Raw genomic sequence first — 27,248 nt, forward strand, 5'->3', positions numbered from 1 at the left:
TTGAATGAAAAAAAACAACCAACTGATGTCAATACTAAGATGAATCAGAAACTGGAACTAAGAAAGATTTTAATGTGGCCAACATAAAAGACTAACAGTGAATGAAAATACATAAACAAACAATACGATGGTTGTAAGAAACTCAATTCAAATATAATATCATAAGTTGGATGAAAATATAAAAGCATGGAAAAAGATATATTTTGCTAATTTGCATAAAAAAGAGGGAGTAGCTATGTTACTATCAGATAAAGTAGAATTCTGAGAATATAAAATTACTAAGGACAAAGAGGGATATTTCAGAATGACAAATGGATCAATCTACCAAGAAGACACAGCAATCCTAAATGTGCATGTACCAAACAACAGCTTTAAAATATACCAACTACCAAAAAAACCAAAAAAAATCTTAGAGAGCTAAAAGGAGAAACAGGCCTACACTTACAGTTGGGGGCTTTAACAGACAACTCTTAGTAATTGGTAGAATTATTAAATAATAGAAAATAAGCAAAGATATAAAAGAGTTGAAGAACACCATCGACCAATATGATCTAATTGACATTTATAAAATACCTGACCCAATAACAGCAGAATACACATTCTTTTCAAGTGCCTATGGAACATCACCATATCCTAGGTCAAAAAACAAACTTCAACAAATCTAAATAAACTAAAAATCATGCACACTATGTTTTCTGACCACAATGAAATCAAACTAGAAATCAATAACAGAACAAAGAAATCTTTAGATTAAAAATTAAACATTTTTGGACACTGCATGAGTTAAAAAATTAGTTTCAAGGAAATAAAAAATACACAGATCTGAATGAAAATGAAAATATGGGACATCAAAATATGGGATGCAATTAAAGCAGTGCTGAGAGGGAAATTTGTAGTACTAAATGCTTACATTAGGAAAAAGGAAAGGTCTCAAATCAATAATCCAAGTTTCTAAAGAACTTCTTAAGAATCTAGAAAAAGATTAGCAACATAAACCCAAAGTAAGCAGAAGGGAGGATATAGTAAAATAAGAGCGGAAGTCTATGAAATTGAAAAGGGGGGGGGGATAAGCAAAATCAATGAAATTTAAAGCTATTTAAAGCTGATTCTTTGAAAAAGGATCAGTAAAATTTTTAAAAAAAGTAATACATAAAAATCCTCAACAAAATATTAGCAAATTGAGTCTAACAATGTATAAAAGGAATTATACACCATAACCAAGAAAGGTTTATTGAAGTATGCAAGGGTGGTTCCATATTTGAATGTAATCTGCCTTATCAACAAGCTAAAGAAGAAAAGTCATATAATCATATCAATTGATGCAGGAAAAAACTGACATAATCCAGCACTCATTTATGATAAAAATTCTTAGCAAGTTAGGAACAGTGAACTACTTCAAGTTGATAAAGAGCATTGACCAAAAAACAAACAAATGAAAGCAAATATCATACTTAATGGTCAAAGATGATGGTTTTTCCATAAGATCAGGAACAAGACAAGGATGTCCTCTCTTGTCGCTTCTATTCAGCACTGTACTGAAGATTTCTAGCCAGGACAATCAGGCAAGAAAAACATATAAAGATTGAGAAATAAAATGGTCCCTACTTGCAGAAATATAATTGTCTAGATAGAAAATCGCAAGGAATCTATTAAAAACTAGAACTAATAAGTGAGTTGAGCAAGGTCACAAAGATATGAGAGAAGCCTGTAAAAATCAGTATCATTTCTACATACTAACAATAACCTGCACACAGATACTAACATTAAAAACAGTGTCATTTATAATCACTCCACAGAATATTAAATACTTAGGTATAAATGAAAAGAACATATACATAATCTGCATGCTGATAATTACAAGCTGCTGATGAAAGAAATCACAGATTTAAGTAAATGAAGAGATATACCATGTTCAAGAATCAGAAAACTCAATTTCGAAAAGTTGCCAATTTTCTCCATGCTGATTAATAGTTTAAATACAAAATTTCAGCAAGGTTTTTTGTGGACATAGTAAAACTCATTAATTTATATGGAAATGCAAAAGCTAGAATAGCTAAACAATCTTGAAAAACAATAAATATCAGGAATCACCCAATACTGTAATATTGCTTAGAATATAGCAGTAACCAAGATAGGTTGGTACTGGCAGAGAGAGAGACGCAAAGGTCAATTGAGCGGAATGGAACACCTAGAAACAGATTCACAAATAGATCCAACTGATTTTTGACAAAGTGCCACAGTAGTTCAATGGAGGAAGGACACTCTTTCAACAAATGGTGCCAGAGTAACTGAAGATCCATAGGCTAAAAATAAACCTTGACCTAAACCTCATACCTTATACAAAAATTAACTGAAATAGATTGAATTTAAATGTAAACATAAAATCATAAAATGTTTATGAAAAAAGCACCAGGGAAAATCTATAGGATCTAGTCAAAGGCAAAGAGCTCTTAGACTTGACACCAAAAACATGATCCATAAAAGGAAGAATAGATAAACTGTAGTAAATCAAAACTTAAAACCTCTGCTCTGCAAAAAAGTATGAAAAGACAAGATATAGACTGAGAAGAAATATCTGAAAACCACATACCTGACTAGTATGTAAAAAATATTAGAACTCTCAAAACTCAACAGTAAAAAAAACAAAAACAAGCCCCCCCAAAAAGATCTCATTAGAAAATAGGCAAAGACAAATACTAATTTCACTGAAGAAGATATACAAATAACAAATAAGTACATGAAAAGATGTTCAACCTCATTAGCCATTAGGGAAATGCAAATGAAAACCACAATGAGCTACTACTACAAACCAATCGACATGGCTAAAATAAAAAATAGTGACATAACCAAAGGATGTTATGGATATGGAGAAACTGGATCTCTGCTATACTGCTCTGCTATATATAAAATGGTACAGCTCTCTGGGAAATAGTGTGGCACTTTCTTATAACACTAAACATGCAATTACCACATGACCCAGCAATTACATTTCTGGGCATTTATCCCAGAGTAATGGAAATTTATGTTCACATAAAAACCTATACACAAATGTTCATAGCAACCATTATTTGTAAGAGCTGAAAACTGGAAAACAACTCAGATGTCCTTCAATGGATGAATGATTAAAGAAGTTGTAGTATATCCATACCATGGAATACTACTTAGCAATAAAAAGGAATAAACTATTGATACATGAAATATCCTGGAAAAATCCCCAGATTCTGCGTTTAAAGGAAAAAAAGGCCAATCCCCAAAGTTATACACTGTATGATCCTATTTTACAACTTTCTTGAAATGACAAAATTACAGAAATGTAGAGCAGATTAGTGGTTGCCACAGGTTAAGGATAGAGACTGCGTAGAAGGGGATGTGAGCAGGTGTGGTGATGAAATTATTTTTCATCTCAACTGTGGTGATAGATATGCAGCCCACACATGTGAGTGATTGCATAGGTCTAAATACACACACACAAACACTCTCTCACAGAGAGGAAGGGCAGGAAAACTGGGAGACATCTGAATAATATCAATATCCTAGTTGTGCTACTGTACTATAGTCTTTTTAAGATGCTATCATTAGGGAAAACTAAGTAAAAGGGCATATGAAGTATCTCTGTATTATTTCTTACAATCGAGTGTGAATCTATAAAATCTCAAAGTAAAGCTTAATTTAAAAGTTCCATATAGCTCATGTATAGTTATATATTCATTGCTGACTTTCTAAAACATTTATTGAGTTGCTCATCTATGTGAGGCATTAGCTTAAGTGCCAATGGCCTGGAGGTAGGGAGAAAGAAGGGTGGGCAATCTATAGAGGTATTGAGACCCCACCTTCACTGATGTCACAATTGTTATTATATAAATATTTTCATTGTAATTTTTTTTTAATGTGTCTCCACTAGCAGAGGGCAGAGATTGTTTTAATTACCACTCTATCTCCAGTGTCAAAACAGTCAAAACAGAATATAATAACTATTCACTTGATGAATGAATGATTAAATGAATGAAAACAATAGAAAAGGTAGTAAACACCATCAAATGGTTAGAATACAGTATAAACAATAGTGATATGCTGAAAAGTGCTTATGAAAGCAGAGGAAGGAATAACTAGCATTGTCTGGGTGGTCTGGGGGAAAACTTCAAAGATGTGATCTTTTAGCACACTTTTATAAGATGAGATGGGCAAGAGGAGAAAAACCATTCCAAGCAGAGGGAATGGGGCATTCAAAAGCTCAGTGGTATAAGAAAAGTACAGGATTTCCTGGGGCCAGCAGTTTGTTGTACTTGAGTTTACAGTTCTCTAAAGAGGAAGGCAGTGGGTGAAGCTAGAATTATGGATTTGACACTAAGGCAAATAGTGCTTTCATATGAGCAATGTGGTGATACTAGTTTTTGAAGCCAGTAAATGATGATCAGATTTTTCTTTTAGAAAGTTAACTCTGATGGCAGTGAGGGAGATGCATAGGAGGGAGGAGAGAGAGAGAGAAGGTGAGAAACCAAGACAAGTACTTGAAATGAATGAAAATTCTCAATTCTTCATTACCAATTTCCCAGAAAACTCAATTCCCCAAAGTCCTGCATTCATGGAAGTGTTTGTAATTGCTGACCTTAATGGGTTATAACGTTGTTATCTTTAAATCTATGTAATGAATCATATCACAAGACTGTGAAGTAAAGACATTTATTGAATTGGTCTTTTCTGCAGATTCTTCCAATAGAAGCATGCTATTTTAGTTTCTATTTTGAAATTTCCCATTTACCAATTTTTAAAAATTTGAAATAATAAATTATTTTTATATTTAACAAAATTTTGCATGTTATTATTTTGATCTCAAAATGACTATCTTAACAGCAAGTTATAGCTTCAGTAAATAAAATATTGATCTTTGGAGAGACTTAATTATAAATCTGAATTAAAGAGAGTAACTATAAGTACTTTCCACACGTTTCTGTGTGTGTATACATATAGTACTTGTTTATGATAAAACGTCAGTACAATTGAATGGCATCTTTCTAATGTGATGATAACATAGCTGAACCATCCCACCCTCCTTCTCGCCCCGCAAAAAGAAAACTCTCTGCCAGGTTGGAAAGGGAAGAGCAAAGGGGTTAAATATAATTCCTTCAGGTATAATGAGATGACTTTATACCCCCTGCTTTCTTTCTTTCTTTCTTTTTTTTTTTTAATTTTTATTAGTTGGAGGCTAATTACTTCACAACATTTCAGTGGGTTTTGTCATACATTGACATGAATCAGCAATAGATTTACATGTATTCCCCATCCCGATCCCCCCTCCCACCTCCCTCTCCACCCGATTCCTCTGGGTCTTCCCAGTGCACCAGGCCCGAGCACTTGTCTCATGCATCCCACCTGGGCTGGTGATCTGTTTCACCATAGATAATATACATGCTGTTCTTTTGAAACATCCCACCCTCACCTTCTCCCACAGAGTTCAAAAGTCTGTTCTGTATTTCTGTGTCTCCTTTTCTGTTTTGCATATAGGGTTATCATTACCATCTTTCTAAATTCCATATATATGTGTTAGTATGCTGTAATGTTCTTTATCTTTCTGGCTTACTTCACTCGTATAATGGGCTCCAGTTTCATCCATCTCATTAGAACTGGTTCAAATGAATTCTTTTTAATGGCTGAGTAATATTCCATGGTGTATATGTACCACAGCTTCCTTATCCATTCATCTGCTGATGGGCATCTAGGTTGCTTCCATGTCCTGGCTATTATAAATAGTGCTGCGATGAACATTATATACCCCCTGCTTTCTTTTTCCACTGTGTGACAATTTTAACAGTTCTTTTCTAACAGCAAAGAGAGGAACGTAGATTATGGGAAGAGAATGGTGAGGTGTGCGATTTATTGTAGGTAATCCTTTTCTTTCATTTTACAAGGAATAAAAACTTTTAAAATAGTTTTATATATAAAGCCTCACAGATGAGTATTAAAAGTTATTTTTTTTTATTATAGAAAAAGTCACATATAATGAAAAGTTGACAGAACAGTATAATGAACCACCTGAGGCCCAGCTTTAAATTATCAACTCACTGTCCACTCCCCATTATTTTGAAACATAACCTAGATATACCACTTCATCCTTAAACAGTTAAAACTGATTCTCTAAAAGAACTACTTTTAAAAACATAGTAACTATACCATCAGTATAACTAAAATTTAACAATCAACTTCAATGTCATCAAAAATAAGGCCAAATTTTCAAAGTTCCCAGATTGCCTCATAATTTTTTTTTCTGCTCTACTGTCTTCTATACGAGACAAAGTTTAGGTCCCCATATTGTGGTTAATTGATCTGTCAAAATTTTATTTTAATGTCAATAATTCAATATGCTGTAGAAATGGAATTTAGAAATTTTAATGAATTTAAATAATTAAATCTTATAAAATGAGTAAATAACCAGATAAAGTCACCGTAGAAGGACAATGTTGATATGCGTGCTACAAATATATGGCTACTAGGTCAAGCTAAAAAAAACTTAAAAAAGAGTGGTGGTGGGGGAGGTTTGATTTCATTTTTCCCTGTTTTAAAAACACTTCCTTTTTCGGTCAGTTTAAAGTACAAAACTGCCTATAATAATGATCTTAATAAGATTCTTAATAAGGGAATCCACTAAATCATGCTAAGAAAACTCTTTTGTAATCTTTCACTTGCGTGTTTTAACATTTTCCCTGTTTTACTTTGGCCAAATAGTTCCTCCTTCATTTGAAATTAACTTGAAATCATAGGATTTCAGTGTTTGGAGGGATTGTGGCTTCCTCATCTCAGACAGTAGGCAGCTTCAATATTATAATATTGTGTTTCCAGTGAGAAAGCTAGCATGAGAAATCAATCTGCTGACAACTACAGACTACGTTTTAATTTGTTGACAGACAGTGCTATGTAAACATAATCAGTAAAAGTTTTATTAGCACAACATGAAATGACTTTGGATTTTATTCTTTTATAAAGCTAGGTAAAGTTAATATTTTCCCCATGTTGAAAAGATCTTGTTATACAAGTAAGAAACACATTTAGCTCAAGATTTGAAATAATAAAGGTTAGCATCTTACACTCTACAGAAGCCTACAGAAATCAACATAGTAAATGCCATAGACTCTTTAATCAGATGATATTACAAAAAAAGTTATAAACTTGTATACTATCGATAAATTTAAAATGTAACATAAAATACTTGATGTTTGTGTGATACTGTAGCTAGAAACTACTAGGTCATCTGAAGTTTGCATATCAAATTTTAATGGTAATTCCTAGGTTTAAAAAAAGTATACTACGGTCTCTTCCATATCCATTAGTAAATTGTAGAGAGCAGTTTACTATGGTATAAATTAAAAGCAAAAGTTTGTTATGGAAATTCAGGAGTCTCTGTGCACTCCATATATGTGACACTTTACATTAAGCCTGGGGCTTAGAATGCCCAGTAAAATAATTAACAACACTTAGTGAGTGTTTGATATGCGTAGGGAACTGCATTAGGTACATTAGCAAACTATAAAATACCAAGTGCCAAATGATACCAAATTAAACCATTAATACATTTGGTTTTAAAAGAAGTGCTTAAAGAAAGTAATTTGAAGATGGAAAAATTTGAGATTTAATGTTTTCTTTTAAACTCAGAGCATCTTTTAAAATTCCCAGGATTTAAACTGTTTCAAGTTCTACAACATAAAAAGAAAAGCCCTGCATGGACTTTGAAAATTTAGAATGTTGACAATGAACTGACTTCTAATCCTGTTTATTTTTATTGTTTATATTGATGTCACTCATTTTCTCCCAGAGTTCCTCATTTACTAGTGGCACTTTATCCTGTGTACATTCCAACATTTTCTGATTTACCAAAATAAAAAAATTCAAGTCCTTGATTCTTTTAAAAAAAAGTAAATGAAGGTATCAAAGCAAATATAATTCACTAGATTGCGGTACGGCAATTATAGAGTTGAACTGTTCAGTTATTATATAAAAGTACAGGTGTAAATCTCTGTTAATGTACAGAACAGATGGAATATCACATTCTAACCTAACCATCCATCTTACCTGCCTCACAAGGGAGAAGCAGTGTTAACATCAACAATACCTATTCATATTTGACAATGATGGAAATATCTAAGAAATGTGCTATGAGCACTATCACTTTTCAATATGTTCAATAACATGAAAGATATGTGGCAATTAGAACTTTCCGATCTCACAGTCCTGTTTGTTTTGTTTTTGTTTTTATCACTTGCGTACGTCTCTCCCTCTCTTTCTTTCCCTCTTTCTTCTCTTTTCCTACTCGCCGAATGCATATTGGAAATGACGGAGAAAACTTAGTCAAAAATAAATTTATTAATAAGGCTCCTTCTTAACTGTAAAATAAGTCATGATCAGTTAATAACATCTTAATAATACTATAAATAGTTCTGTGGCCTTTAAAATGATAACAATAATTTACTGTCCCATACTTAACACTAGTTCTCTTTCTGTCATGCTTTTTTAGTCTGGAGCCCCATGCTGTATTTATACTTCAGTTTTTAATTCAGTGAATCATATGTCCTCTACTTAACTTTCTCCTGTTGTTAATACCCATGCATCCGTTCACCTTGTCAGGGATAGTTAGAATTCAATTTGTTCTTCTAAGAAGAACAAATCCAGTTTAGGATCACTTAAATTTTGTAAGCTAAGTTTACTCAAACTCCTAGTCATTAAATACAATGTTAAAAACCAAGGACTTCCTAGTGGTCCAGTGGCTAAGACTCCACACTCCCAATGCAAGGGGCCTAGGTTCGATCCCTGGTCAGCAAGCTAGATCCTACATGCTGCAACTAAGACCAAGAGCAGCCAAATAAGTCAATTATTAAATAAAAAAAAAAAGCAACCAGGCCTACTGAATCATATCTACTCTTTGGAAGGAGCTTCTAAATTGTATTCAGATTTACTATTGTGATATAAATTTGAAGTACAATTTTAAGATGAGAATGAAGACATGTGTTTTTTAGGGTCAGATGATGAAAAAAATTTAAAATAATACAAAGAGAATAGATTAAATTGAGGAGGCTGAAATATAGCCTTTACATAATGGACAAGATATCAAAGGACTATAGTAATTGGTTCTTTTGAATAAATCCAGATTCTCTCCCCTGTTAATGATGATCCTAAAGGACCCATAACCAAGAGGTTTAAATGTAAAACTTGAACGAAACATCCAGAATAGGTGGGAATATGAGAGGAAGGAAGACTGGTGACAGTCTAAGGGAAGAAGCGGAGCTAGAGTTCCTCTGGAACAGATGAAGGCCAAGGAAACAGCCATGTGTTTCAGGAGATATGTATGTATCCCTTGAAGCCCTTGTTGGCTGGTAGAACTGTCAGAACACTACTAGCTCATGTTTCTGGATGGAGAAGATGGGAAACATTCTTAAACAACAGTAGGCTTGGTTGAGACATATAGTATGATAATGCTATTCACTCTTCCTATCTGAAAAAAATAAGTAAATCATATTTTGAAAAGTAATTTCTTATCTATCTGCTGTAGAATTTCCTATGATTGGAAAAAAACCTAGAGTTGTAGTGGAGATAGAATAACTGAGGAACTATCCAGAACAAATTGAAGAATAAAAACTAAAAAGAAATAACCCATCGTGAGTAGCCATCTAATAAGGATGGCTTGAAAATGAGGTAGAAGAACTATATTTAGATGCAGAAAGATGAGTATTTGTTAATATGGTATAGAGATATACTATGAAAGCCTTTTTTTTTTTAAAGCAGCCTTAAAATAATACATACAGTATAATATTCCAAATTACTATTTTTAAATAACTGAAAAAAGTCTGAGAGGTTATATGTAAAAAATATTTGGGTATAGAAGATAACTTATTTTCTTCTAATTACTCTGTTTTCTATTTATTAAAATAAAAAGCATATGTAACTTATTTGTTAAAATATATATAAGAAAAGTTATATTGGGTCAAAGATTTCCCATTATTTTGTGTGGAAAAGGAGAAAAAGTTGAGAATAAAGGAGATTTTAGTTTACATATCCACACATTTACCAACAAGTCTTCTTGCTGGGAATTCTGAAATTCAGGAGTAATAAGGAACTGATTTTATAACATTACAGGGAATTTATAATTTCAGAGTGATATAAATTCATCATTATTATTTAACTAAATTCACTAAATTTACTTAAGTAATAATCAGTACTTTACTAAATCATTATTTATTAAATATTTGAGTAAATATTTATATTTAACTAAATGTTAACTTAGTCATTAAGTAAATAAATATTTATTATTTAACTAAATATTAATAAATAATTATGCAGATTAAAATGTTTCCACAGTACCTGCTACACTACAGAATGGAAGTAACAAATATCTAGTCTGTGGAACATACAATAATATTGGTTTTAGGTATCTTTCAGAGAATAAAACATTTATATAAAAGAATTCAAACCAAGGATTATGATCTAATCTTTAAACAAAATACCTTATTTGGGTTCCAACTATTACTAGTGCTTAAAATATGCAGTTTGAATAATTATCAGAAAAATGGACTCCACAGGCCTAACTGGTAGTCTATATATTATATTACATCATGGAACTATGCTTCAGGAACAAAAATCTATTTAAAATCACAGGCAAAGGCATGCTCAATACACAGGCAAAGGTATGCTCAAAAAACATTTATATAGGATAGACATTCAGAATCTAATCTTTCTATATAATAATTCAAGGTATTTTCTAATTTTAACTAGTCGACCTAGCACTACTAATAAGCAATAATACTAAAAATTCTACATTGAGGCCATTCAATGTACACCTGCTTCCTCAGTTTTTCTCCATTTCAATTTAAAATTCTTCATCCTTCAGGCTTCCTATTTCAGGTTAAAATATCTCTTCCCATCACCACCCAAGAAACGGCCTCATAATTTTGTAGCCTACTACCTTCTCATTTCATTAATTCACTTTTCTCCATTTTCTTAAATCTTTCATTGCTTTTTATATACTCTTTTTGGCCTACAATATGCTCAAGGTATCATTTATTGAGGGGAGAGGAGGGAACTTGCCCTGACAGGAAGACGCCCTGGGGCTAACAAACTCACCAGCTCTTAATCTCCTCATCTCCAAACCCAAAAGGATCCTTCTCAGGTGGATCCTTTCGTGACACTCATGCAGTGTCTCCCTACAAGGCTCTCATTTCCTGGTACATATGGCGCTTTGCTCTAATGTTTTCTTTCCAACCATCTCTGCCGATTTGTCCTCCTCTTACCTCTTAACATGGGCTTCCCTGGTAGCTCAGACGGTAAAGAGTCTGCCTACAATATGCGAGACCCGGGTTTGATCCCTGGGTCAGGAAGAGCCCCTGGAGAAGGAAATGGCAACCCACTCTAGTATTCTTGCCTGGAAAATCCCATGGACTGAGGATCCTGGTAGGCCACAGTCCACGGGGTCACAGAGTCCGACATGACTGAGCGACTTCACTTTCACTTTACCTCTTAACACAGCATCTGTACTGGGCCTCTTCTCTCCTCTCTATACTTTCTCTTATTTATCTGATATGCTTTCAGCTCTCTCCCCCAAGCTGTGATGCCCTCAATGAATCTCTTTACAGACTGATTTTCATCTTTCCCTGGAGGCTGTCCTAATTCCAGAACCTCATTCCCAGTCCAAGTTCGCATCCCCAATCTCTTTCTTCTGTTAAGGCATTCTAGGAACTCTTGGTGGGGTAGTCTTTCAAAGGCTCTGATTGCATCAGTCTCTAATCAAACACTGTAAATGGCTCTCCAACGTCTAGTATTTAAAATTCGAACCTCTTGGTATGTGATTCGAGGGCCTTTGATCTGAGGGACAGAATACTATCCCTAAGTATTCTATACTTTATTCACAATGTCTGAACTGGGCTAAAAAAAATACATTGATTATATCCTACCACACCTGCTGAATAAGTTACTAAGTATTTAAACTCAGCTCAGATTATCTCCAAATTACCCCCATCTACCTGGTACAGAAGTAATTTCTTCATTCTTCATGTGTAGAAAGTACTTAACAACTTTTTGTAGCACTGATGTCATTCTGTCTTGCTTTGAAAGGACATGGACATTTCTTAATTTCATTAATTGAATACGACCAGCAGTAGGAATCTTATTTACTTGTCCTCCATAGTGTCTTGAATGTAGTAGGCAGTGCAGATTATATTCATTTAGAATGAGAGACTACTTACCAGGATCTGAGCTAAAGTTTGCCTCTGCCTTATTTCTGAAGAAAAGATCTGGGAAACAAATAAGCTAAATAAACAATGGGGTGTGTGTGTGTGTCTTGGGCTGGTGTGTGTGTGTGTGTGTGTGTGTGTCTTGGGCTGGTATTTAATAAAGGAGTTAAAATGCTTTAATTTGAATTATTTTACAAAAATAAGCAATTCTACTCCTAGGCCTATACCCAAGAGAATTGAAAACATAAGTTCACACAAAAATTTGTACATGAATGTTCATAGTAACATTATTCATAAAGCCAAAAAGTGGAAACAACTCAAATGTTCATCAGCTGAAGAATGAACAAACAAAATGTGGAATGCCCACATAATGGAATAGAATTAAGCCATAAAAAGGAATAAGTACTGATATATGCAACATGGATGATGCCTGAAAACATTATGCTGGAGAAGCCAGACCCAAAAGGCCATATACTATATGATTCCATTTATATGAAATATCTAGAACTGGTAAACCCACAGAGACAGAAGGTAAGTTAGTGGTTGCCAGGGGATGGAAGTAATTGAGAGTAACAGGGTTTCTTTTTGGGGTGATGAAAATGTTCTGGAATTTAGACAGTGGTGATGGTTGCACAATATCATGAATATACTAAAACCCTGAATTGTACACTTTAAAATGATGAATTTTATGTAAATTTTAGCTTAACTTTAAAAAAAAAAGAAAATATAGTTTTGAGTTTGGTCTCCTGAATAACTTGATTTGGATTTGTGGTATAATTGAAAAGAAGTCTGACCTTTGAGTCAGCAAATCTAGGTTTAAGTTACTTCTGCCACTAACCAGCTGTGTGATCTTAAGAACATTACTTAACATCTCTAAGCCTCAACAGCATCATATATAAAGTGAGAATTATTAATGCCTCACAAACCTGTGAGACTCATGAAATAATATCAACTATAAAGCCTTTCATATAAACTGAAAAAACTTTCATATAAAGCCTTTCATATAAACTGAAAAACCTTATTGTCATTTTGTATACTTAAAAATGATTTTTTAAAATAGTAAGCTGTATTGAATAGTCCATAACTTCAACTTTTATCACTGGCACATTATCTAACCAGCATTTATTGTCAAATATGAATGGCATCCTGGACTTGTAGCAGTTATCCTGTGGGCACTAGTAGTACAGCATGTTACAAACTTATTTAATTCTAATCTTCATAGTGAAAGGTATAGAATGATGGTTATGACCAGAGACACAGAACTGAGTTTTAGTCCAGGTTCTTCCACTGACCTTGAGCAAAGACCTAACTTCTTTGACCATCAGTGTACTATAAAGTATGTGTCTGTGTGAGTGTGCATGTGTGTGTGTGTGAGAGAGAGACCTACTTAGTAAAGGAGTTATAGGATTCATTGAGATATTTGATATGTAAGGCACATATTACAGTATCTGGTACCTAGCAAGCAATCAATAATCAGTAGTTGTTATTATTATTTCCATTTTGTGGAGTAATAGGTTTAAATAACTGGTTTAAGTTAACAAGTCTGAAGCATAACCAGGAATAAAAAATAGATATTTTGCTCACACTACTTCAGGTAATCAGGATAGGGGATGATTCAGTATGTTTCCCATGTGTTAAACAGCATCATATGGAGCACTCTAGTACTGCATTAGCCAAATAGCTTAACTTTTTGCCCATCGGTTAAAGAAAAGACATAATCCTATTCAGCACTAGCACAAGGTCTGACACAAATAGATACTCAGTAAATATTTACTGAATAAGCAAATGAATAAAGAGTGTTATTATTGGCTGTATTTACAACCAAACATCAACACAAAATCCAAAGCAATGACATTTCCAAATACTCGTACTTTTACATATATAAAACATTTTCTATTTTGAAAGTTTTCATTTGTATTTTGAAAGTTCTCATTTCAGTATCCTACTTGTTCTTTGACATTAATACAAAAGAAGGCACATATTTTTCTTTAAAAAGTAGGAATGTAAACTGATGCAGCCACTGTGGAAATCAGTGTAGAGGTTCCTCAAAAATTTAAAGACAGGGACTTCCTGTCCCAATTGCTGGGACTCCAGGCTCCCAGTGCAGGGGGCCAGGGTTCAATCCCTGGTCAGGGAACTAGATGCCACATGCCACAACTAAGAATCCTGTATGCCACAACTAAAGATTCTACATGCCACAACTAAGAGATTGAATGCTGAAACGAAGATCCCACCATGCTGCAACTCAGACCTGGAGGAGCCAAATAAATAAATAAAAAAAGTTAAAGACAGAACTACCAAATAATCCAGCCATTCTACTTCTGGGTCTATATCCAAAGGAAAGTATAAAATACAATTTTATTCATCCATAAAAAGAAATAAATCTTGCCACTTGTAACAACATGGATGGACCTTGAGGACACTATGGTAAGTGAAATAAGTCAGACAGAGAAGAATAAATACTAGATGATCTCACTTATGCATGGAATCTAAAAAAAAAAATAATTCACGCATATAAGGAACAGACTGGTGGTTTCCAGAGGTGGGGGAAATGGGTGAAGGTGATCAAAAGGTAAAAACTTACAATTAAAAGATACGTAAGTTCTGGAGATGTCATGTGCAGCATGGTGATTACAGTTAACAATACTGTACTGTATACTTGAAAGTTGCTAAAAGAGTAAATCTTAAAATCTCTCTCCCAGTGGAAAAAAAATTATAACTGAAAAGTGATAGTGTGTGTGTGTGTGTGTGTGTGCATGCATGTAATGAGAACTCTTTAGGATTTACTCTCTTAGAAACTATCATATACAACATATAGCAATGTTGATTATATTTATCATGTTACATTATATACCTTGATTGATGTTAACTAAATTTACAATGGTAGTCACTTCACAATATATACATATATCAAATCATTACATGTATACTTTAGACTAATACACTTATATGTCAATTATATCTCAAAAAAAATTGGAAAAATAATAAAGGGGAAAACAAAAAGTTTTCATTTGGGGGGTCCTAAATGCTCTCTCGCATCAATACAAAGGAAGGAATTTACTATTTCAAACAATAGGAGACTGAGAATGAAAGCAAGATATTCAACTGAAGTAACAAGTATTCTCATGTTTCAAATTCTGAATATATAGTTTGTCTTCCCTAATAGAATTCTGATAGTTTCCTAAGAGCAGGAATCATATGCAATTAATTTCAGTATACCTTTACAGAGCCTAACCTTACACATAGCAGGCACTTAATTACAATACATTTAAACAGCTGGGTAAGAATATTTCTTGGCTATATAAAATGTATTGATCATATTTAACCTATTCTGCAAAACACTGAAGGTTAATATCAGGACTAAAACTCTCCATGTGAGGCTGGCTATATCATTTTAAGAAAGAAAACCATACAGATACACACACACATAGTTTCTCATAAAGAAATGTAAACATGTCAAACTATAACCAGTTTATAAAACTGTCTTCATTTGCCTTGCATATTTCTATAAATGAAGTGACAGATCTGCACCAAGCTGGAAAACTATTCAGGTCCCCTCGATATTACTAGGATTGCTGACTTGACTTAAGACCGGTATGATGAAATAGATTTACTACTTTGTTTTCTTTTCCTTCAAGTCATAGTTAGGTACCTCAGCATTATGCTAGGAATGGTGAAAGATTTAATTGTAAGATATTGTCCTTGTACTCAAAATACTGACATCATTAGTGAAGATGAGACAACGGACAATGTAAAATGCTATGCATATTTTCGTTCACTGGATTGCTAATTTAAAAATCACCTGGGAAAGACAAACATCATATGATTTCACTTATATGTGGAAAGTAAAAAAGAAAAGAATGATACTAATGAATTTATACACAAAACAGAAATAGACCCACAGACACAGAAAACAAATGTACTGTTACCAAAGGGGAAAGGGGACAAGGAGGGATAGATTAGGAGTTTGGGATTAAAATATACACACTACTACATATAATATAAATAACCAACAAGGACCTACTATATGGCACAGGGAACTAAATATTTTATAATAATCTATGAGGGGGAAAAAATCTAAAGAAACAGATATATATGTTTGTATGATGGAATCAATTTGCTATACACCTGAAACTAATACAACACTGTAAATCACCTATGCTTCAATTTTAAAAAATCACCTGGGAGTTTGCAGCAAAACAGTAAGAATTGAATAGGAAAAGTTTCAAACAGGAAGTAAATTTTACACAGGGTCTTGAAGAAAAGGTAAAATCTGACGAGGCAGAGAAGGGAGGAGGGCTTTTTGAGCGAAATAACTAGTAACAGAGGCTCAACACTTGAATCAGCACAACATTCCAGAGAGACTGACTTCAGTGGCAGAAAGAACGGACCAAGGAACATAGGAAATGAAGTTGGATGAGTAGTATGGGACAGATTAGACAGGGCGTCAAAGGTCAGGCAGAAGAGGTTAGACTTAACATGGTGGATAACAGGGAACCAATGAAGCTTTCCAGTAAGGGGAGAGGTGTGCTGAAAGCAGTAGCATTTAAAGAAGGTTAATCAGGATGAGCTGGAAAAAAGAGGGAAGTGAAGGAAGGCAATTGTGGTAATCCAGGAATGAGGTGATAAGGGTATGAGTGGGGTAGGTGCACACAGAGTGTTTCTTCGTGGCAGTGTGATGGGCCTTCAAACTGTAAAATTGGGAGGGGTACCAGAAAAACAAGGATGAGGCACAGACTAACCGAGGGACTGGCTACCAGGTAGTCGGACCACAGATTAAAACCTGGACATCTCAAACACTAGAAATACTTCCACAAGGCCTAAAGGTTTTTCAAGTACTCTATAAGTAGTTCCAGAGAAGGCAATGGCACCCCACTCCAGTACTCTCGCCTGGAAAATGCCATGGACGGAGGAGCCTGGTAGGCTGCAGTCCATGGGGTCACAGAGAGTCGGACATGACTGAAGCGACTTAGCAGCAGCATAAGTAGTTCCATTGTTTTGTTTAGTAAATTTACTGAAGGTGCTCCCTAATTTCATAACTGTTTTGTTAACACAGCCCCATGAAAATCTGTTTAGGTAAAAATTCATTTGTTTTCAATACATTTTTCAATACAAAGTTAGTTAACCTGTCACAGGATATTACCTCCCAGAGAATAACATGGTGAAAAGAGAAAAACATTCTTCTTTACATTCAAGTGTATGTTCTTCACAGTCTGGTTCTAGTCCCCCTCTGCCTGAAACAAAAACCAAAAAAACACATCCCTTGAAAACCCAACCTGGTTCCCCCCCCAGCCCCCAGCTGATCTAAAATCTCAAAACATAGTCCTGACTTTAACCTGGTAGTGAGCCAGTCCGAAAAAACCCAACAAACTCTCGTGAGAAAATGAATTAAGAAATCAACACTTTGCCATGTTGCTTTCCTGAGTTGTGCTATCAAATTTGGAAGAAATTCTCAGAAGTGAAAAACAAGGAGAAAAACGTTACTAAAGCCAAATTTAGCAGGCTCATTTTTTTTTTTTTTTTTACTAAATATTTAAGTCTACAGTCAACTCTTCCCTGCTTCCACTCTCCTTAGAAAGAGTAGTAAACACAGAAATGGCATAAAGAAAATTTACAGATATCATTCACACACTCCACAGTTTTTTCGGGTTCTTCTATTACTGCAACACTGACCCTGCTATCTGTACACTGTTGCACGCACTGTTTCATACCTCCTTTCAAGATCATTTTCTGGTAGAGCTGTGAATAAGACTTGAAACATTCCCAAACAGCAAAAATAACCCTATCTGCTATCATTCACTGAACTCTTCCTTTACGATGTGTAACCAAACTTGTGCTTTAATACACAACCTTGTTTAATCCTCATAGCAATATTGCAAGGTAGGTACTATGATTATGCCTATTTCATCAGTGAAGAAACCAAGGCTTTGGGAGTTCAGGGAATTATACAAGGTCACAAACCTAGTGACCTAGTAAGTGGCAGACGTGTTCATCTGACATGTTCTTGTGAATTGTTAGAATACACTGCCAATCCTACATATATGTGAGTGAAACCAAAAGTGAGAGATAAGGAAGGGTGGCTTGCTATTCACAGAGTCAAAGGGTTTGGGAGGAGCAAAGATACAAATGGAGAGATTTCCAGACTCTAACCTTTCCTTACACTATTCCTGGAGGAGAGTGAGACACTGCTATGAAAACGGAGTGAACTGTCTCCTGTTGTAGGAGGACACATAATACATGACTGTTTCATGGTATTGACAGAATCTCAACATCTTAATTTGATTCACATTAAAAAAAAAATGCTACTTAGATAGGCCAGGTCAAGACAAATTAGGCTGATTGGTGACATCAAAATGCTTTAAAAAATATTTTTTTAATAGAATTAAATAGACCTATTAAATTAAATTTAATAGACCTGAGCAACCTATGTAACTCCTACCAATGACCCTGAAATAGAAACTAGCTTTTTAAAGCTACTTCTCAGTACAATATATATATTCATAAGAAAACATTTTTAAAAATAACTCTCCGCCTTATGCATCTGGGCAGAGATGTCATATTTCCTCCATAAAGCTTCCTTTTATGTTGCAACACTAAGAATCTCAATTTCAGGCTGAACTAGAACAACTGAGAACTGCAAACTCCTTCACAGGATATGATTATTTTTAATAGTTTTTATATAAATTATCTAAATACTATTTTATATAAATTGTCTAAAACTTTACGTTTTAACTCTGCAGTACTCTTCAGTAGAGGGTAAAGCAGTTAAAGTTTCAAGTTCTGTTTCCCCTCACCCCTCTCTTTTTTTTCTGCTAACACATGGTCTTTCACAAAAGAGTCAGTGTGATCTCTGCCAACTGAAGATAACAGATATAACTGTGGTAAACTCAAGAAGATGAAGCATATGTCAAGTAATTCAGAACTTTAAAACTTGTCACCTGTGTGTGAAACCAGCAAACAGTTATAAATGGTTAATAAACATGTACAAATTAGTAGGATGCAATTAGTAACTACCACTTTTCCCTCCAATGAGTGGTGTCTGGGCAGGCAGCCATTACAATCTGCAATAATCAATCACTACTGTGAAGCCCCAGCAACTTCCTCTGCCCCACCTCCATCCAACCTCTGACTGGGATACTTCTGGACTGCTAAAAGAATGCTCAGACAATCACAAAAGTCCTCCTTATCAGTGAACACTGAAATTTACCTAATTTGCTCTTTCAGGTTTTTAACATTCATAAATATTAAGAAAAAAATGCTGTATGATATTACAAAAATCATTTGAAGGTTTTGATTTCCTTTTTATACATTAGAAAGAATAGTGTCCCCAAATCAGTAATATCCACTGCAATGCTTCTTGAATGAAAATGTATCCTATGCATCTGACTCATTGGAAAAGACCCTGATGCTTGGAAAGACTATAGGCAAAAAGAGAAGAGGGCAGCAGAGGATGAGATGGTTGGATGGCATCACTGACTCAGTGGACATGGATTTAAGCAAACTCTGGGAGACAGTGAAGGACAGGGAAGCCTGGCATGCCTTCAGTCGACAGGGTCACAAAGAGTTGGAAACGACTTAGCGACAGAACAACAACAATCCTATGCACCATCGTAAGACTTTACAGATAAAGACTTTACATAAAATACCAGGGGTTTAGAAGTCAGGGTTATACACATTTCATTTAAACTATGTTCCAAGAGTCTAGTAAATTTGGGAAAAACTGTTAAGGTAGCTTTCCTGGTTTATAAAATATTATGCACGACATACAAAGTATGAGATATTAAAAAATTATCCACTTGTCTACTTCATCTAATTTCACCTCATGGACTGGAGCAGTCCCATAAATTATTACCTCATGCCTAAGATATTTTATTTTTATACTTTAATAAGGAAACTATCCTTACTATTAAAGAAAAAAAATTACAAAACAAAGTAATTGTGATCAAATATTCTGACTTTTCTGTCTCTAAATGTGATATTACATAAAAAAAAAAAAAACACCAAAAAACAACTGCTCTGCTTTCTCTCCTTTTATCCCTTTCTGTGAAAGAAGAAAAATGGGAAGTGGCTTGTTAGTTTTTAAGATCTCCAGGATAAACAGTGTGCCATTTTAAGTAGCCTAATTTTGAACTGTTGTCTTATAGTAATAATATCATTCATTACCAAAAACTGCATCCATTTAATAAAAATGGCCTTCTATATATTTAAAATTTGTGTTTAAAAAACTCTTCTGACAAGATTTTGATGTTTTATTTGCAGCTTAGTATTTACCTTACTTATCCAGGAGAAAGGAAAAAATAAAACACTCTGAAAATAATCCCCACTAATAGTTATTTGTAGAATATCAAAATACAAATTAAAATAAATAAAGCATATGAATCCAGTGACTTTTTAGGTTGATTACTCTCAGCTGGACTTTTGAGTTAAGGCCATAAATATTCACATGAAACTCAACAGAGTTTATTAGCTATGTTTAGACACAAACTATATTTATAATAAAACATTACATTTAAAACAAAACACCAAGCTCACTCTAAGTAGATCTTCTCAAATGCATGTCCTACATTCCCCATTCGACATACTAAAGACTTTAAAAATTCTTTACTTAGCTACAGCAATCAGTAAGATTGCCCCAGAGGTGGCTTTCTTTAAAAGGCTGTCTCTTATTCACTTAGGAAAGATAAAACTGAATTCCACATTAGTTGTAAGAACAAGACCATGCTATCAGCACCTTCATCCTGAGAAAGGAAGTTATTATAGACAGTTTTATAAATGAGGCTTTAAGACAGTACTTCCTGGTCAGACAGTTAACGTCAACAGCATTTTATATAGCTTTACATTTCGACATTTTGGAAAGAACTTTCTGAAAACTTTTCCTGATTCTTTTCCTCCGGTCCCCACAACAGAGGAAAACCAGCTCAAGCTAAATGAACCTTAAGGTAAAATCCACGAAATCCTACCAATGCCTACCGTTATGGTAGCATGTAAATATCAGAACTGGTTGCTATTGTTGATAATATCAGCTTAAGTTTTAGTCATTGTACATTTACGCACCCCTGTCTAACCCCCTCTGTGTGCTGGAGTGAGGTTTCAGGGTACACAAGATTAGAAGGAAAAGAAACGTCAGAAAGAAAAGAAAGGAAAAGACAACTCACCAATTCCTTGATAATGAAGATGATGCCAGTAACCATTCACAGTTCAATTTTCAAATTTAAAGTTAGCTCTCTTTTAAATTTATATATACATATACATATACAAACAAGCAAAAAAACCCAACTCCACGAAACCTTGTACAATCCGAATAAGGAACTGCAGATAAAAGCGGCGTGACCTGGGCGCTGCTCATGACTATCGGTATTGCAAGCTCAAGTATTTCCTGTTACGACGCCCATTGGTTCCCACAGGTGCAAGTGCCTATGGGTGTTGCCGATTTACCCTTCCTTTGGCAAGTGAACCGCTAAAGGAGATTTCAGGTTGGCACAATCAATGCTGGGAACTATTGGGGCAGAACTACCCTGGGCTAATACCAAGAGCCTCCCAAACTAGATTGATTGTGAATTGATGATTACCTAATTCAAAATGGCTGGAGAAAATTTATTTTAGTAGACGTTTATGATTTTTCAAGATGCAATGTTATTAAAGAATATTTGTGACTTTACTCAACAAATATATATTAATTCCTTTCTCTGGGCAAAGCTCTATTCCAGGCACTAGGAACATAGTAGTGAACAAAACAAAAGTTGCTGTGGTCATTCATACACTGTCTGGTAGACTTTTGACTATTTTCATGTATAATGAGAAAACTTCCCTAAAGGCAGAGACAAAAGAAATTTGTATGGAAATTTGGAGAGTCAATTGTAGTGCTTATTATACAAAGCTAAAAAGCATTGTAATTAAGGCCATACCACCTTAAACCTTAAAGAACTTTTCCAGAACCCAGTACAGAAAAACAAGATTCTTTATGTTTTCAGTGTTTCAAAAAGGCCAGGTTGGAGGCAATGGTGTATGTTCCAGCACGGAAAAGGAAAAACTTCTCACCATGAGTCACCAGTGACTAAGTTCTTTTAATTCAGGCTTAAAACACATTTCAAACCCAATTACTTGTACATGCAGAAAACTGATAACCCCAAATTAACATCAGGAGCTTGATTTGACCAATTTTCAGGGTTAATATCAGCAGCTAAGAAAAATAAATGAAGTGTTTTTAATGGGATAACGTCCCTGTAGTGAATTCTGTTATCATTTTGGTCTTATAAGTCTTTACTGCCTAAGGGCCATGTTAGAAGCTTCCATTAGATTTTATTACAAGGAATGTTGTTTTCTTAGATTGTAGCCAGACTAGGACACAATCATCTTGGATGTATGATGTCATGGTAGGAATGGCTTTCATTTGTATTCAGTAAAACAAAAATACACTAAATTCAGGGCTGCTCAAAAAAATGTAAAGCCCAGAGAATAAAATATATGGATAAACTCTACTCTTCCCAGCTATGCTTCACTTCCTTAGGATTTTATTTTTTATGTTTCAAATAACAAAACCTTCTTTTTAGACAACAAATGGGAGAAATTCCCAGAGCCAAATTCATCCATTTAGTGAGTCAATAAATCTTTATTGAGGAACTACTACATGTTTCCCTGGTGCCTCAGTCACTAAAGAATCCTCCTGCAATGCAGGAGACAGGGGTTTGATCCCTGGGTCGGGAAGATGCCCTGGAGAAGAAAACAGCAATTCACTCCAGTATTCGTGTCCGGAAAATCCCATGGACAAAGGAATCTGGCAGGCAGTTCTTGGGGTTATAAGGGTCAGATACAACTTAGTGGCTAAACCACCACCATTACATGCTAGGTAGGCACTGTTTCATGAGTTGGGAGAAAGCAATGAGTAAGAAAATCTCTGCTTTCATGGAGTCTAAATTCTAGTGAAGGGATATAAGACAAACAAAGACATAAATAAAATATCTGGTATATCAGAATAGTGTCCTCTCTCCAGTACAGAGAAGAATGCAATATGAAAGGTAAGTATAAAAATAAGAAACTGTACAAAGCAAGCACTTAAGGAATTTAGAGGAGAGAGTAGCAAGAAGAAGATCAGAGAAGGCCTCAGGAAAGATGGTATTAAAATTAGATCTGTGGGAATTCCCTGGTAGTCCCAGTGGTTAGGACTCAGCGCTTTGACTGCTGGGGGCCTGGGCTTGATCAATGGTTGGGGAAACTAAGATCCCACAAGTTGAGCTCTGAAATATGAGGAATAGAAAAGGCATTCCAGGGAAAAGAAACAGCAGGAACAAACACATGAAGTAAGCGCTTGGCTGTAAGCAGGCTGTTCTGGCTGGGGCACAGAAGATAGATATAGATATATGTAGATATAGATATAGATGGATTATGAAGCTATAGGAATGCTAAAACAGGTTGATAAATCTGTACTGAATTTAGTAGGCCACAGGGTATTAAAAGTTTTGAACACAGAAGTGACAAAATCAGAGTTGTACTTTTGGGGGAATAAGAGAGCAACAGTGTATACAGGAAGAACAAAAAAGAGGAGACTGGAAACTTGTCACATGACCTTCCTGAACACATATTTTGGGCTTTCATTAGCTGTTTCTTGGACCTTTAAGAAATATAAAGTAAAACGTGTATTGAGTTGAAAAACCAGATCTAGGTTACAGTGGTCAAGTTTGCCACTGTCGGTATGGCCTTAGGAAGTCACTCACGTTGCTGTTGTTGAGTCGCCCAGTCATGTCTGACTCTTTGTAACTCCATAGACTGCAGCACACCAGGTGTCCCTGTCCCTCACCATTTCCAGGAGTTTGCCCAAGTTCATGTTCATTGCATCGGTGATGCTGTCCAGCCATCTCATCCTCTGATGTCCTCTTCTTCTTCTGCCCTCAATCTTTCCCAGCATCAGGGACTTTTCCAATGAGTCATCTGTTCGCATCAGATGACCAAAATACTAGAGCTTCAGCTTCAGTCCTTCTAGAGAGTATTTAGGGTTGATCTCCCTTAAGATTGACTGATCTGTTCTCCTTGCAGTCCAAGGGACTTTCAGGAGTTTTTTCTAGCACCATAGTTTGAAGGCATCCATTTTTTGGTGTTCTGCCTTCTTTATGGTCCAGCTCTCACAATAATACATGACCGCGGGGAAGACGATAGCCTTGATTATACAGACCTTTGTTGGCAGAGTAATGTTTCTCCTTTTCAGCACACTGTCTAGGTTTGTCATCGCTTTCCTGCCATGAGGCAATGGTCTTCTGATTTCATGGCTGCAGTCACCATCCACAGTGATTTCAGAGCCCAAGAAGAGGAAATCTGTTTCACTACTTCCACCTTTTCCCCTTATATTTGCCATGCAGTAATGGGGCTGGATGCCAAGATCTTAGTATTTTTAATATTTAGTCTTAAGTAGGCTCTTTCACTCTCCTTCTTCACCTTCATCAAGAGGCTCTTTAGTTCCTTTTCACTGATGGCCATCAGGGTGGTAGCATCTGCGTATCTGAGGTTGTTGACTTGATTCCAGCTTGTAACTCATCTAGCCTGGCAATTCTCGTGATGTGCTCAGCATATAGGTTAAACAAACAGGGTGAGAGCAGACAGCCCTGTCGTACTCCTTTCTTGATTTTGAACCAATCAGTTGTCCCATACAAGGTTCTAACTGTTGCTTCTTGACCTGCATACAGGTTTCTCAGGAAACAGGTAAGATGGTCTGTTATTCCCATCTCTCTAAGAACTTTCCACAGATTGTCATGATCCACATAGTCAAAGGCTTTAGTACAGTCTATGAAACAGAAATAGATGTTTTTCTGAAATTTCCTTGCTTTCTCTGTAATCCAGAAAACGTTGGCAACTTGATCTCTAGTTCCTCTTTCTTTTCTAAACCCAGCTTGGACATCTGGAAGTTCTTGGTTCACATAATGCTGAAACCTAGCATGCAAGATTTTAAGCAAGATCTTACTAGCATGGAAGATGAATGCAACTGTCCAATGGTTAGCACATTCTTTGCTACTACCCTTCTTGGGGAGTGGGGTGAGAATTGATCTTTTCCAGGCCTGTGGCCACTGCTGGGTCTTCCAGATCTGCTGACATAATGAATGCAAAACCTTGCTGGCATCATCCTTTAAGGATTTGAATCAAATTGATTACATTCTTTGAGGCTGAAGATGGAGAAGCTGTATACAGTCAGCAAAAACAAGACCTGGAGCTGACTGTGGCTCAGATCATTAGTTTCTCAAAGCAAAATTCAGGCTTAAACTAAAGAAAACTGGGAAAAATAATAGGCCAGCCAGGTATGACTTAAATCAAATCCCATATGAATTCCCAGTAGAGGTAATGAATAGATTCAAAGGACTAGATCTAATTAACAATGTGCCTGAAGAACTAGGGACAGAGGTCCGTAATATTGTACAGAAAGCAGCGAACAAAATCATCCCAAAGAAAAAGAAAAGCAAGAGGGTAAAGTGGTTATCTGAGGAGGCTTTACAAATAGTGGAAGAATGAAGAGAAGCAAAAAGCAAGGGAGAGAGGGAAGGGTACACATCCATTTAAATGTAGAGTTCCAAAAAATCGCTAGAAGAGAAAAGAAAGCCTTCTTCAAAGAACAGTGCTTAACAATAGAACAACTAAAGGGGAAAAACTGGAGATCTCTTCAGGAAAATTGGAAACATCAAGGGAGAATTCTGCCCAAATAAATAAAGGATAAAAATGGCAAAGACCTAGTAGACTCTGAAGAGATCAAGAAGAGATGTAAAGAAAACACAGAAGAACTGTATAAAAAAGATCTTAGTGAAGTGGATAACTACAATGGTGTGGTTAGTCACCCAGAGCCAGACATTCTAGAGTGCAAAGTCAAGTGGGCCTTAAGAAGTCCTGCTGTTAATAAAGCTAGTGGATTCGATGAAATTTCAGGAAGTTACTCATACTAAGTCTCAATTTCCCTACAAGTGACCTATTAATTATTCTTTTTGGAGCCAGGAGCCACGGGATTCAGCAAGTGATTAGATACTGAGGATAGAGCAAAAACAGCACTAAAAAATGGTTTCAAGTGATTAAAATAATAAGCAGCTACCACTTGTTAAACACTTCCTATGCATTTTTATCACTGTACTTGGTGCTTTACATAAATTGCATCATTTATTCCTTATAAGCCATAAGGGCTTGGCTCAGCTGGTAAAGAATCTGCCTGCAATGTGTGAGACCCGGGTTCGATCCCTGGGTTGGGAAGATCCCCTGAAGAAGGGAAAGGCAACCTACTCCAGTATTCTGGTCTGGAGAATTCCATGGACTGAATAGTCCATGGGGTCGCAAAGAGTCGAACACGACTGAGCGACTTACACTTCAGTATTCCTTATAAGAATCTTGTGAGGCCCATATTTTTGTTTTACAGATGAGAGAACTGAGAGCTTTAAACACTTAAGTGACTTAACCAAGATAAGCCAGCTGGCATAGTGATAAAGCCAAAATAGGTGCCTGGGTCTGAGTCTCAGGCCCTTTCTCCTTTTAAAGTATCATGCTGTTTCCTACACGGCAGATAAATAATGCTAACATTTGTTCTTGGGTTCCAACAGAATCATTCTTTTAACACTCTTTTTACTAAAAGCCCTCAGTAAAAATATGAAACTAAATGTGAACATAAATATAATCTAATAATTAGCCTATCATTAATTCATTCACACTCATTCAACTGACATCTAGTAAGCATCCTTCATACTCTGTGTCTGCTATTAAATCTTGATCTAGAAGAGTTAAACACTCTATTTATGTGGTTTCGGGAAATACTTGTGTATTTACACAGAAAGCCTTTAAGAAGTAAAGGCTAATGTTTGCAATAGAATGAAAAATTGGCCATGAACTTCGATTCTCTTTTTGTATGCCTACTGCCAAGACCAATTAGATTATTAGTTTATTTAAGAAAGCATTCTGTCTTGATTAGTGCCATCTATTGTAATGGGTAAATAAAATGTATTTGAATTGTCATAAGCCTTGACTGCTATGGACAGAAGCCAGTGTCATTAGATAGAAAATGAAACATATAAAAATAAACACTGC

General features: G+C 35.3%; 1 protein-coding gene across 4 annotated transcripts in view; it reads right to left on the reverse strand.

The window, feature by feature from the left end:
- The window catches only part of TAOK3 (TAO kinase 3), a 188,589-nt gene that overhangs the window by 156,555 nt on the left and 4,786 nt on the right, over positions 1 to 27,248 (reverse strand). Inside the window, exon 1 of one of the 4 annotated variants that reach the window (XM_043440204.1) lies at positions 21,365 to 21,540. The exons of 2 other annotated variants lie outside the window; for them this stretch is intronic. The gene's annotated coding sequence lies outside the window, so the exon portion shown is untranslated. Of the gene's footprint in view, positions 1 to 17,352; positions 17,375 to 21,364; positions 21,541 to 27,248 lie in introns of those variants that run through there. One more of the 4 variants, XM_043440214.1, reaches the window with a different exon arrangement.

This window comes from Cervus canadensis, chromosome 1, assembly GCF_019320065.1.
Source record: "Cervus canadensis isolate Bull #8, Minnesota chromosome 1, ASM1932006v1, whole genome shotgun sequence".
Taxonomy (NCBI): domain Eukaryota; kingdom Metazoa; phylum Chordata; class Mammalia; order Artiodactyla; family Cervidae; genus Cervus; species Cervus canadensis.